We start from the raw sequence: 12,728 nt of genomic DNA on the forward strand, positions 1-12,728 counted from the left end.
AAAGCCTTTACAAAGTATAGCCAAAGGGTTTTCTCGAATCGGCCCCACTGCTGAGGCTGGCACCTAAGAACAAATATTACATAACTCGGCATTACATAACCCGGTTCCTCCTCCACGCTCAACAAAACATGCCGTCTGTGAGCTCAGGGCAGCTCAGTTTGCTTTTTTAAGTCAATTCAGTAAACAGAGGAGGTCGGTGCCATCACTTGCCCTTGGTCAAAAACCAAATTGCCAGGTGTGTTTCTAGGACCTAACAATCGTGACCACAATTATTTTCCAAATCAGAAAATGTCCGGTGTGAGGGAGACTTCGGAGCGTCATGGAGCAGAACCCTCCCGAGCCCCAGGAGGAAGCTGGCAGAAGAGGACTGCCTGCCCACGGGCAGGGGCTGGGAGCAGACTCCAGGGCTGCCGGCTCCCGGGCCCCCCAGCATTCAGCGCCTGCATTTGTTTTTTAAGATTTTATTTATTTATTTGACAGAGAGAGACAGTGAGAGAGGGAACACAAGCAAGGGGAGCGGGAGAGAGAGAAGCAGGCTTCCCTGCTAAGCAGGGAGCCCGACGCGGGGCTTGATCCCAGGACCCTGGGATCATGACCTAAGCCGAAGGCAGACGCTTAATGACTGAGCGCCTGGGTTTTTATTGGGCTCCAAAGGCTTGTCCATCTCTGTGTAGGCAGTTCTGGAATGCACTCACTTACTAGTGAGATGGAATAACCTGTTGAAAGAAACCCTAAGCTGGATCTCAACAAGGCAGATTCTGACACAAATTCCCTTGTGCCCCCGGAGATCCAAGAAACCAGTGTACCCGAGTCCTTACTGTTTACAGATGAGGCCTAAAGGGTCATGGACTTAGTGGTGATGCTTCTGCTAACTTCTGACAGACTGAGGGAGAAATCCACGTGGCCTCTGGGTTGGGGCTATTTTCACTATATTCTGGAGTCGAGATGGGTGGGGGAGAAGAGACGAATTTAGGCCATATGAAGTGGAAATGTTTGAGAAAAAGGAAAATATTCAAAATACTGACTTAATTGTATACTAGCATTAACTGAATAAAACTAAGATTACTACAGTGCCACATCTTAGAGAATTTTTAGAGCCCTTTAATTATTTATAATGGACCATTTCATGACATGACAGCTTTAATTACTAGATTGGGGAAGAGAGAAAATTTCTGATACAACGTTTGGCTTTGGTATCTCAAAAACAGAGCAAGTACAAAACTAACATTAACTTCAGAATGGTATTCCTTTGCCTTGAGTAGAAAAATTGAATGATGATACTATTTTAAGAGAAATTAAATAACACGACCAAGGCCAGAGAGCTACTGAAAAAGTGTCAGGATTTCAGTTGCGGTGTATCTGGCTCCAAACCTTTTCTTGTCTCTTGGCTACCACTCCTATTATGTCTCTGCATAAAACAGTTTTTTGGACTCACAGATGTATAATTAGGAGGTATCTTTCCAACAGCACCAATGAATCTATCCTTCATATATACACACACACACACATACACACACACACAGATGAAACACATCAAGTTTGAAAATATCCAAATGCAGATAGCAAGTGCTCAGGAAACAAGTGTATTTTCTCACACACGCCCTGGGCATGCGGGATCACTGGCTCCCTGCCACTTCAGGGGATGTGGTATAGAAACACAAATAAACATAAACGGGGCGAGCCCCTTCCACTGCTCTGCCTAGAAGGTGTGACACTGTTCCTTTGTCATCTTAGAAGAAGACCCTCTGCATAAGCATGACTGAAATTAACTTTGATTACTTGAAAGGACAAGCCAAGCAGCAAGGCATCAAAAGGTTTCCAGTGAAGGGCACTTCAGTGATAGCTTGTCAGGAAAAGCACAATTGCAGCTGCAACCTTCAGATCTAGGGGGAAATTCTGAGCAAACACTTCTTAAATAAGGTGGCTGAACTTTAACATTTTCAGACTGTGGTCTCTGTTTTTTTTTTCTTTTGAAGGCAGAGAGAGAGTTTTTTTGAGAGATGCTAAAGGACATCAGTGCCTCGGGATAAACTATTCATGAGTCCACAGAAGGTAAGCTGTTACCTTTTAATACGAATTCTAAATGAGCAATTAGAAAAGGAAACCTACTTCTTGCCTTCTCCCATCTCCAATGTCTTATTTACCCCTGTTAAGATGAGACCACCCACAGTTTGATATCTCTTCTAAGAACTGGCTAAAAAGTGAGAATAGATGTGGGCCCACCATTCTCCTAATTGTGTGTCCTTGGGGAGTTATTCAAACACGCAAAGTCTGCACTTCCTCACCTAACACATGAGGAAAACAGTATCTTTCTCACAAGGCTGCTGTTAGCAACTGAGACAACATGTTCAAAGTGCTTTGTAGCGTCAGCGTGTAAAGAGGACACGATGAGCCAACACTGAGAGCAAGCATACATCATCATCACCACCACCACCACCAGCAGCATCACCATCATCAATATTCATCAATAAAATCATCTCTTTACACATGTGGTAAATTAGGCAAATAAATGACCTCAAGATCACACAGTATGGTCCTAACAGAGCTGGCATTACAACTTCCTCTCTTGCTATGGATCAGTGTACGTTCTGCTCCAGAGTTGATGGTATCTACTTCCACTTCAGATGCTTCAGCAACAAAAATGGGTCTTCAAGGAATTCAAGAGTGAAAAGCTCTAGTAGGCTAGATGGGAGAAGGATAATAAAAATTCCCAAATGAAACCCCATGCAAAGCTTTCTATAAATAGCATTACTGTTGCCTTCCTCATGAGCTCTTCTGAACATGCAAATATGAAAAAGAGCTATTATTGTATATGAAAAATGCAGAGATGGGATAGGCTTCTTCTAGAAAGAAAATGGAATCTTGTTTTGTACATGTCAGCCTCGGAGGAGTCAAGCAAATTCAATGCACAATCTCTAACTGAGAGGTATTTTTTTCTATAGGAATGCCAACGGTGGGGATAGTATTGCCCCAGACTCGAGGATTTACTGGAATTTCTAGAAAATGCAGGGAGGGAGGAAATTAAATTCTTGTATGAAGAAGTCTTTTTATAGCTGCAGAGAAACTATATATTGAACAGACTGAAAAAAAAATGAATGTCATACATAGGCCAAGCTATAAAAGTAATCAAACCTTCTCATTTGACAGGGGTTTGGGGAATCTTTCATTTATACTGAAAGAATTCAGATATCCAAAAGATACACGGTTCACTCAGGGGGCAATTCCAGTCACTGTATATAAATTCATGTTGATTTCCTGAGGATTTTTATTGAAGTCCAAGACAGAGTGTTTAAATCTCCTTTGCTTCTGACTGCTTTATTAGTTTTTAAATATGTAGATTGATCTTTCGATCCAATCTTAGTTGATCTATATAGGCACAGGGGAAAGTATTGCTGGGGTACCCTATTAGAGTCCATATATTTCTGTTCTATTAAGTGAACAAATAGGTGTGATCTAGAATGAAGAGGAAAGGTTTGTCTCCCGAGAGTCAAAATGAGAAAGACCATCTACAAGGTTCTGACGGACTTGAAAATTCCAATCCCAACTCTGTCTCCAAAGAACTTATAAAGTCAATTCATAATTAGGTGGTATAGAGTAGGTGCTTGATAAATATCTAGGAAAAGAAACTGTGGATATGGAATTACAAAATTTATAGTGTCATTTGACCTAACAGATCGTGTTTCATGCAGCTTAGAAGCCAGCCAGGGAGCAGGGAGAAGTCAAATCAAGAAGAAACTAGTATTAACATTAAGGTGGGGCTTGAGGAAAGCATTTTAATCTTTTTCTTGCCTATCAAGTTAACATATTATTGCTCTTGAATTGCTATTTAATTTTCTTTGAAAGAAAATGTTTTGCTCAGAGATATGCTATGGTACTGGTGACATATCTTCTATCAGAAAGGAAGGCTAACAGCAGAGGTGCTAGCAACATTAATAAAATAATTCAATTTTCTGACTTTTCTTGTAGCAGAAAGGTTAGACCAAGAGAAGTTTCTGAAATTTATGATGGTATAAATACATAGCTGGCTTACAACTTTGCTTATCTATAGCCTAAACTCCGTTGAGTTAAGATCTTAGTAAAATTGGCCAAGGAAAGCTCAGCATAGAGTAGTTTACTAAAAAAAACGTATCAGATAGGTTTCTGCAAATAAAGAAGGGGACAGATATTCATGTGAAATGTTAAACCATGGGATTTTAGAACTGGAAGTAGCCTTAGAAATCATGGTATAATCCTTTGATTTTACACATAAGAAACTGAAGGTTCACAGATATAAATCCACTTTTTCAAGCTTCAAACAACTTAAGCCTCCCACTCTTAAATACCAATGTCTAAAGCATTTAATTTTATTTTTCCCAATTAAGGAAAAAACTGATGACCAGCTATAATTCCTTTTTTGGGGGGCAGGGGCAGATATTTTTTATTGTGGAAAAAAGCACCTTAAAATTAACCATCTTAATTATTTTTAAGTGTACAGTTCAGTAGTGCTAAGTACATTCACACTGTTGTGAAACCAATCTTCAGAATTCTTTCAACCTGCAAAACTGCAACTCTGTACCCATTTAGCAATAACTCCAGACACCCAGCTTTCTTCAGCTCCTGGCAACCACCACCTACAATCTGTCCTTTTGTGACCGGCTTATTTCATTTGTGTAATGTCCTGGAAGTTCATCCATGCTGTAGCATGTGCCACAAGTTGCTTCCTTTTTAAAGCTAATATTCCATTGTACGTATATACCGCATTTTGTTTATCCGTTGATCCACGGGTAGGAATTTGCTTTGCTTCCACCTCTTGGCTATTATGAATGGTGCATAATTCTTTTCAAATATTTTCAATGCCCCTAATGTAGGAGTTGACTTTTCTTTACTCCATCAAAACAACTGCCGTGTAAATTTTAGAGATTCCCCCAAACTATCAAAATGGTACTTAGGCCAGAAGTATACACAAAGAGAGAGAGTGTGCTATTAATTTTCCTCCAAAGGATCTAAAACCATCCTAACCTTTTCACAGGCTGCTTTAAATTAAAGGATGAGAACTGTGGGCAAGATATCACTTTTAATTAAAGTTTTACCCACGATTTAGGGCATTGGAACGGATGCTGCAGTGGCTGACAGTGAGAAAAGACAGACATCATTCACGAGCTTCTCATTTCACAACCGACACACTAAAAAAGTTATTGGTGGACATTTCTCTTGAACAGTCACTTAAAGACTAAACCATAAAATAGCAAACAAAAGTTAAAAAAAAAAAAATGGTTTCAGAGACTCTCATCTATCACCATCCAAAATGCCAATAAAGTGGGCAAATTACTTTGCTTTTAGTGACCTACAAATAATTAAGTACGAGCCAAGAAATGCTGAAAATGCTCACACATACGCATAGTCAGGTTAACAAAAATGCGGGCTATCTGTAACATCAACCCCTTTCCTACTATTTTTTAACGGCTGCATGGAACCTGCTCTTAATTGCTCACAACTGCAGTTTCATAACCCTGAGTCTGATACATCCATTATTTGAACTGTTTCATTAGAAAATAGCCTAGCTTGGTGGGCGGGGGCTCCTGTGCCGGTCACGTGGCGGGCAGGGCTGCTGCAGCCGTGCGGCCCGCCGTGCCCAGTGGCTGGCGGTGGGAGGGGTGCTGTGGCGGCAGAGCCCGCAGATCTCCAGGAGGTCAGGAGTGGTGTACCATTTTCCTTCCCTACCAGCAACGTATGCAGTCATCTAGTTTCTCTGCATCCTCACCTGCATTTGGTGTTATCACTGGATACCCATGGACTCTTGAAGGGCTTTCTGGTTTATCCATAATCAAATCATTGGTTTGTTTGTTTAAGATTTATTTATTTGAGAGAGAGAGAGAGAGCGTACACGTGCATGGAGGGGGGAGAAGGAGAGGGAGAGGAGAAGCAGAGCCCTAGTGGGGTTCTGATCCCACAACCCTGAGATCATGATCCCAGTTGAAACCAAGAGCCGGGAAGCTCAACCGACTGAGCCACCCAGGCGCCGCTCATCGGTTTCAGTTTGGATGGTAGTTCATCACCTGAAGAACCTGACTTGGCCACGGCTGGAATCCACTGGTTGCCTTCCACCTCAGGGATATCTCACTCATGATTCCCCTCCTGTTGGTTCTTGCTGCTTCAGGATACTCAGCCCATGTCTGAGATGCAGCAACCATCTCCCCCAATTCCCCTTGTCCATCCTGATGGGCAGTTTAAAAACTTGCCCTTTTATGATGTCCCTGATGTTCTCATCAAGCCCACGAGTTTAGCTGAAAGCAGTAGTCAACAATTTCAAGAGAAGTTTTTATTTTTGTTCTGACACCCTAACAAGTTAGAGAGAGATGCATATCTAGGGATTTTTTTTTGCCAGGTGGTAGGAGAGATTATATGGTCCAAGTTCAGCTGGGACTTTGCCTGGCGGAGACAAGTTGCTCTCAAGAACAAAACTATCCCAACAGTCTATGTATAAAAGTAAATGGGAAGTAAATGTAAAGTGAATGTGAAGCCGTTTTCTTTGCCTGGCTATGCATTACCACCTAAAAATGGGATTGAATATAAATACATCTTTGGTTGGGTTATCTTCAGCTGTGCCAAATCAGATTTCCATTTCCTGGGCATCAGAAATTGGAAAGAATTACTCCATGTCTGTATATCTTGTATGAAAGCTCACATCAGCCATGTCATTACAGAGACTAAAAATGAAAGGTATTAGAAACCTTGATCATTCCAGAAAACTAATTAAAGAAAAACTTACTGCAGCTCCTGATAGTGAAATTCCTTCAGGTATCCTTGATGTGCCCTTTAAGGAAAATGAGGCCCGCAATCCCATACCATGCAGTGACTTATACACATCTATAGTGTTTTGATGCTGCCCTTTATCTGCAAATGAATGAGAAGCCCGCTTGGATTTGTCCTGTGACAAAAAAAGCTGCCCATGAAAAGTCTAATTTTACATGGGCTTTGTACAGAAATTCTCAATGACTGTTCTGATGTGTATGAGATCACATTTCAAGAAGATGGTTCTTGGTGTCCAATGAGACACCAAGAAGAAAGAAGCTGTCAAAGTATCCAGCAATCACATACAAAAATGAACATTTCAAGTGTCTTCATAAGCCTTCTTCAGTGACTGTAGCCAATGAGGCAAGAAAAAAGTGGATGTTACTGACCTAACACTAGAAATCTCTTCCCAGGAAGAGGAAGACCCTCTTGCCAACAGGAAATGTATTTGTGGTCCGAAACGCAAAGCAGCCTAACCAAAGGAGTATTAGCCATCTTTTGTATGGGTGCCCAGTGTGACTCTGGTTGATCCCGCTGTTGTTCACCTTCACTAACAGACTGTTCAGTACCATTCCACCACAGGCCAACATAAAGCTCGTCATCAGCTCTGCCAGTTTCGGATTTTCCTCCTCTTATTCCACTTGATCCCTAGTACCGTCCTCTTATGGTTTTGGATAGTCTCACCTCACCCTTAACAGCACGAGTATGTCTGTCACCATGACCAGCCCCCAGGAAAGCAGTCCTCATGTTAGTTCATCCAGCAGCAGATGACACCAGATGACACCGGGGTCATCACCAGCAGTGGAAGCTTCATTCCTGACATCACCTCCTCATTGGATTAAAGGAGGACTCACCTGATTCTAGGAATCATTCACTGAAACTGCTTGTTCTTGGGTCTCTCTCTGTGGAAGCTGTTTTTTTGAAAACAACTACTTTAATATTTATCTATTTTTTTTTAAGATTTTATTTATTTATTTGACAGAGAGAGACACATCGAGAGAGGGAACACAAGCAGGGGGAGTGGGAGAGGGAGAAGCAGGCTTCCCCCCGAGCAGGAAGCCTGATGCAGGGCTTGATCCCAGGACCCCAGGATCATGACCTGAGCCGAAGGCAGAAGCTTAACCGACTGAGCCACCCAAGCGCCCCTACTTTGATATTTATTGAAACATCAAATGGATTCTTTTGCTTTCTGAGAGATGAACGCAGATGACTGCACCAAGAACCACATGACATGCAAGGATTTTTCTTATTCGTGCTGTACTCTGAACACCAAATACATTCAGCCATAACTGTATCTTCTTGAGAGATGGATTTCAATCTCATATGTTACTGGATGGAATCTACAAATTAGTTTAAAACTTTTTTGTTGTAATAAACAGCAATGAAGTTACATAAATATTCAGGTAAAGACTTTTTTTCTAATTAAAAAAAGACGTAATCAATGATTCTAAAATGACAGCAGCTTTTGTTTAACCTGATGTGAAGGAAAAAAATATATGCAAAGAAGTTGTTGGTCCAAAACAAAACAAAGCAAAATAAAGAAAACTCCTAACTCCCTCCACCACCCCTGGCCAAAAAAAAAAAAGAAAAAGAAAAAGAAAAAACCAAAAAACCACAAAAACACCCACACTGGCTTATGAACGACCTATGTGGTATAAAATCGTCATCACTGAAAAGCTGCTGGCAAGACCAGTATGACCCCAAAACCTTGTTGTTACCCAGCATGTACAATCACATACTACAGCATCAAGTATCCTCACCCAAATACTGAAGTTACACATGAACCTCCTTTTGTGGGATGCCTTCCTTAACTTCAGTACATGTACAGCCCATCCCTGGTAGGGGAACCAAACATTATTTAGATGGAAATTTAGAGCTAAATCTGCTAGCCTACTTAAGCTGGTGGTTGGGAACCTTTCAATAGGGAATAGTTGTTCCTCTCCTAGAGATTATGGTTTTACTCAGTTAACTGTCTAAGGAAAGGGTCCGTGACACATGTGCACACAAGCGTGTGTGCGTGCATGTACACACACACACACACACCCCTTCTGTTACCCAGTTGTGCTGCTGAGACCCCAGGACGTTAGCACGGATGCACTCCGATGAACACGGAAAGCGTCATGTAGCTGGAAATAAACCCAAACTCTGCACAGATATGTGAGTTTTCACCAGGTTTCTAGAAAAAGCTGCTATACATTTAGGCTATAGCTGAGTATTCCTAAAACCACAATCTTAACTGGCATATTCAGGGAAATTCTGTCAAAGTACAAGAAGATGGGTCTGGTAATGCCTCCCCACTGTAGCCAGAGTTTCCTGCCCTCAGCTGCCTCTTCTATTTCTTCTCTCACAGACATGTGGCTATTTAGCTAGGAATGTAACAAAGGTGACCACTCTACTTCAAAATGCTTGGAAAATACTTTCACTTTGAAGAACCAAAATCTGTGAACTACACAGGGAGAGAGGGCCCCTTGGGTGATGGCAATGGTGCAGGTCTTTAGAGATTCCTCGAGTAGCAAGGGTATAGAGCATAGAAGTAGTGATACCAAATAAGGCAGGCTCTGGTTGTTTAAAATCCAAAGTGGCACGACAAACTATACTGAGTGGGAGTGATTACCTGAGAGCTATTCTAATTCACGCCTTATAAATAGGAATCAAAAGGAATACCTTCAGAACAGCAAAATGGAAGAAAGAACCAAGATGAAAGCATGGTTGACCTTTTTGTTCTTCTTTCTGATATGAAACACCCAAGGGACCTTGTTTACTATCTGAGGTAGGAAGTACTTAGGTACTTCTTTGCTGCCCAGATTGTGTGAGAGATGTTTGCCCAACCCTATACACAGGCCGGCTTCTGTGCATCCTTTCTGGCACATACACAAAAGGCCTCTCCAACTTTTTTTCTTTTTTTTTAAGATTTTATTTATTTATTTGCGAGAGAGAGAGAGAGAGAGAGAGCACGCACAAGCAGGGGGAGCTGCAGAAGGAGATGGAGAAGCAGGCTCCCTTCTGAGCAGGGAGCCCGATGCAGGGCTTGATTCCAGGACCCTGGGATCATGACCTGAGCCGAAAGCAGATGCTTAACCGACTAAGTTACCCAGGCGGCGCAGGCCTCTCCAATTTTTTGATCCCACTTGGGAAGCAGACAGGGAAGCTAGGTTTAGTGGGGACTGGTCCATAACTTGCTTTCAGCAGAAAGGAAATACTCATACAAGCTGCCAGGGTCAATCTGTCTTTACAGAACCATTTTATATGGACATAATAGGAATTTATTTATTTTTTTTAAAGATTTTATTTATTTATTTGACAGAGAGAGACACAGCGAGAGCAGGAACACAAGCAGCGGGAGTGGGAGAGGGAGAAGCAGGCTTCCCGCAGAGCAGGGAACCCGATGTGGGACTCGATCCCAGGACCCTGGGATCATGACCTGAGCCGAAGGCAGACGCTTAACGACTGAGCCACCCAGGCACCCTTGGACATAATAGGAATTTAGAGAAAGGTGGAAGGATGCCTCTGCTAGTTATGGGCTATGAGATGATGTTTGTAGCTGGAAAGAGATTAGAGACTGACAGACTGGATTATAATTTTCAGGGGAGAGTTGGTCTAAGAATGTCAAAGAAAGAACAAGTGTTTGCCAGGCTTCTATTGAGTGGGCCATAATTATAGAGTGAGCAAAAGGAGTCTGACTTGCTCATAATGGAGGAAAAATGATCTGCCATGTTACTTCTTGAAATCAGAGTAATCCTTAGGAGCGGTATGAAAGACAAATGGGAAATACTAATGCTAGGTAGAACCCTTCAGGGTTGCCACAATGAAGACAAAATCTCTGCGCAAAAAATACGAAGGAAGAATGACCTCTGAGGAGAGGCTGAGCCGGGTTGATGTGGTCCTTACATATCTTGGGTATGAAATTGGGGAATGACTTAAGAATATCTTTATCTTTCAATTTCTACTGACTCAGGAGCTCATGTCCTTGAACTTCTGAGTTTCCTCTAAGCTCAGGTCTGGCCATGTGGCCATGGACAAGGCATCCTGCTTGCACCTTGGTTTCTCTACCCCAAAAAACCAGAAGAAAATCTTTGCTCAGAGACTTCTTTGAAAACTCACAATCTTACCACGTGCACAGTTGTACTGTCAGAGTCACAGCTGACTGAAGGGACTGAAGACACGTCTGTAGAGAGCAAGACCCGCTCTAAAGACAGACTAGAAAGCAGGGAAGAGATAAACCATGTCGAGAGGGAAGTCGGGTGGAGGGTTCTACTTTGAGCATTGCCTTTACAGATGTGCATTATCTGGCAGCTGCAAAGATGACCAGGGCTTTCTCATCCATGGAGAAGTGATGCTGAGATCGACGTGCATCTGGGTGGATGGTCTTTGGGTCCCAGTATGCAAGAGGAAGAGGGATCTGATAGGAAGGGTATTACAGCTCATGCTGGTTATGTCTCATTAGATTAGAGGCTAGGGCCTCATCAGGTTTCCACTTTACCTTCATGACTCATTCTCTTTGAGGAGAGGTTCTGGGTGGCTAGCAAGATACCATGATTTGGTGGCTCAGACCCCCTGCCTGAGATGTATGATCCCAGGGACCAAATATATCTTCATATATTCCTTTAGTCCACAGAAGATTATTAAGAGCCCACCGTAGGTGGGGCTTTTCTAGATACTCCTGATGACAATAATAGCAAGTATTTACTATGTGCCAGCATCCTCCGAAGGGCTTCACATGTATTAATTTACTTGATGCTCACCATAACCCATGAGGTTGGGCCTGTTCTCATCTGCATTTTATATTAGGCACCAAGAGGTTAAATATCTGGCTCAAGATCACATAGTTAGTAGCCTGAGTCAGGATGTGAACACAGGCAGGCTGGCCCCAGAGCCCATGCTCTGGCCAGTCAGGCACTGTGACCATGACAGGGGAGATCCCTGTCCTCACGGAGGAGGATAAAACAGACAAGGCAATATGTGATGTTATTTTCAGGACTGATAAATGCTGTAAAGAAAACCAAAGCAGGGTATGGGATAGAGTGACAAAAGGAAGGCTATTTCAGACAGTGTGGTCAGGACAGCCCTCTGCGGGAAGGTGAAATTGGAATAAAAGTCTGAGGGGAAAAAGGGAATTGAGCAACGGGAAGGTCTGGGGAGAGAGTATTCCAGGCAGAGGGTACAAAGCCTCATGATGGGAACAAGCTGGGGGTATATCAGGGACATCAAGAAGGCATCTGAAAGTGTGAGGGAGCCATAAGCAATGGAAAGCCTTTGAGGACTTCTTAAGGATTTCAGATTTTATTGCCATGGTGCTATGAAGCCTCTGGAGGGTTTTGAGCAGGGGTAAAACCTGCTCTAATTTTCCTTTTAAGAAAAGATCACTCTGGCAGTATGTGGAGAACAGATCATGCAGGGAGGGGAAATCGGGGAGGCATGCTAGAAGGCTATGGAGAGCAGCCAGTGAGAAGACTCTGCTTCACTTCAGGCCTTTAGGCCAAGGTCAGCTCATACCAGCGCAGAGCAAGGCAGCTCAAGGAGTCGCTAACATCTCATAAGCTAACTACAGTAAGTGTGACACCTGGATTCAGGAAGTCTTAACAAGAAAGGGAAGTGAGCTGGAACTTCCCAGGTGTTGACCTGTAATTGGCCGAGTTCTCTGATGGAATGGGAATGTTTTCATTTGTCAGAACCTTTCTGAGCAGAGTCTTCAGGGCCAACATAATCATCTGCTGCTCTCCTGGCGAAGGGCCCTGGGCCTGAAAGTAGGCCCACCTGTTCCCCAACCGGCAAGGAAGGTGCACTTGCCAGGCTGTCCTGGGGAGGGCGTCCTGGCCCCCACAGGTCCAGAGGCTGCAGGTTTGAGTCTGTTTTGAGTGCGGATTCACTGGGGATGTCTGAAGAGAGCCAGTCTAATCTTTTTGTTTTTGAAAGGGCGGTGTTAGCATTTCAAACCGGGAGGTGACACAGACAATTAC

General features: G+C 42.9%; 1 protein-coding gene and 1 pseudogene across 1 annotated transcript in view; one reads left to right on the top strand and one right to left on the bottom strand.

Moving 5' to 3' along the window:
- LYRM4 (LYR motif containing 4) overlaps positions 1–12,728 on the bottom strand; it is a 161,044-nt gene that overhangs the window by 109,066 nt on the left and 39,250 nt on the right. The gene's annotated exons all lie outside the window — the stretch shown is intronic.
- LOC116645034 lies at positions 1,756–7,701 on the top strand (annotated as a pseudogene).

This window comes from Phoca vitulina, unplaced genomic scaffold (assembly GCF_004348235.1).
Source record: "Phoca vitulina isolate PV1807 unplaced genomic scaffold, GSC_HSeal_1.0 scaffold31, whole genome shotgun sequence".
Lineage (NCBI taxonomy): Eukaryota > Metazoa > Chordata > Mammalia > Carnivora > Phocidae > Phoca > Phoca vitulina.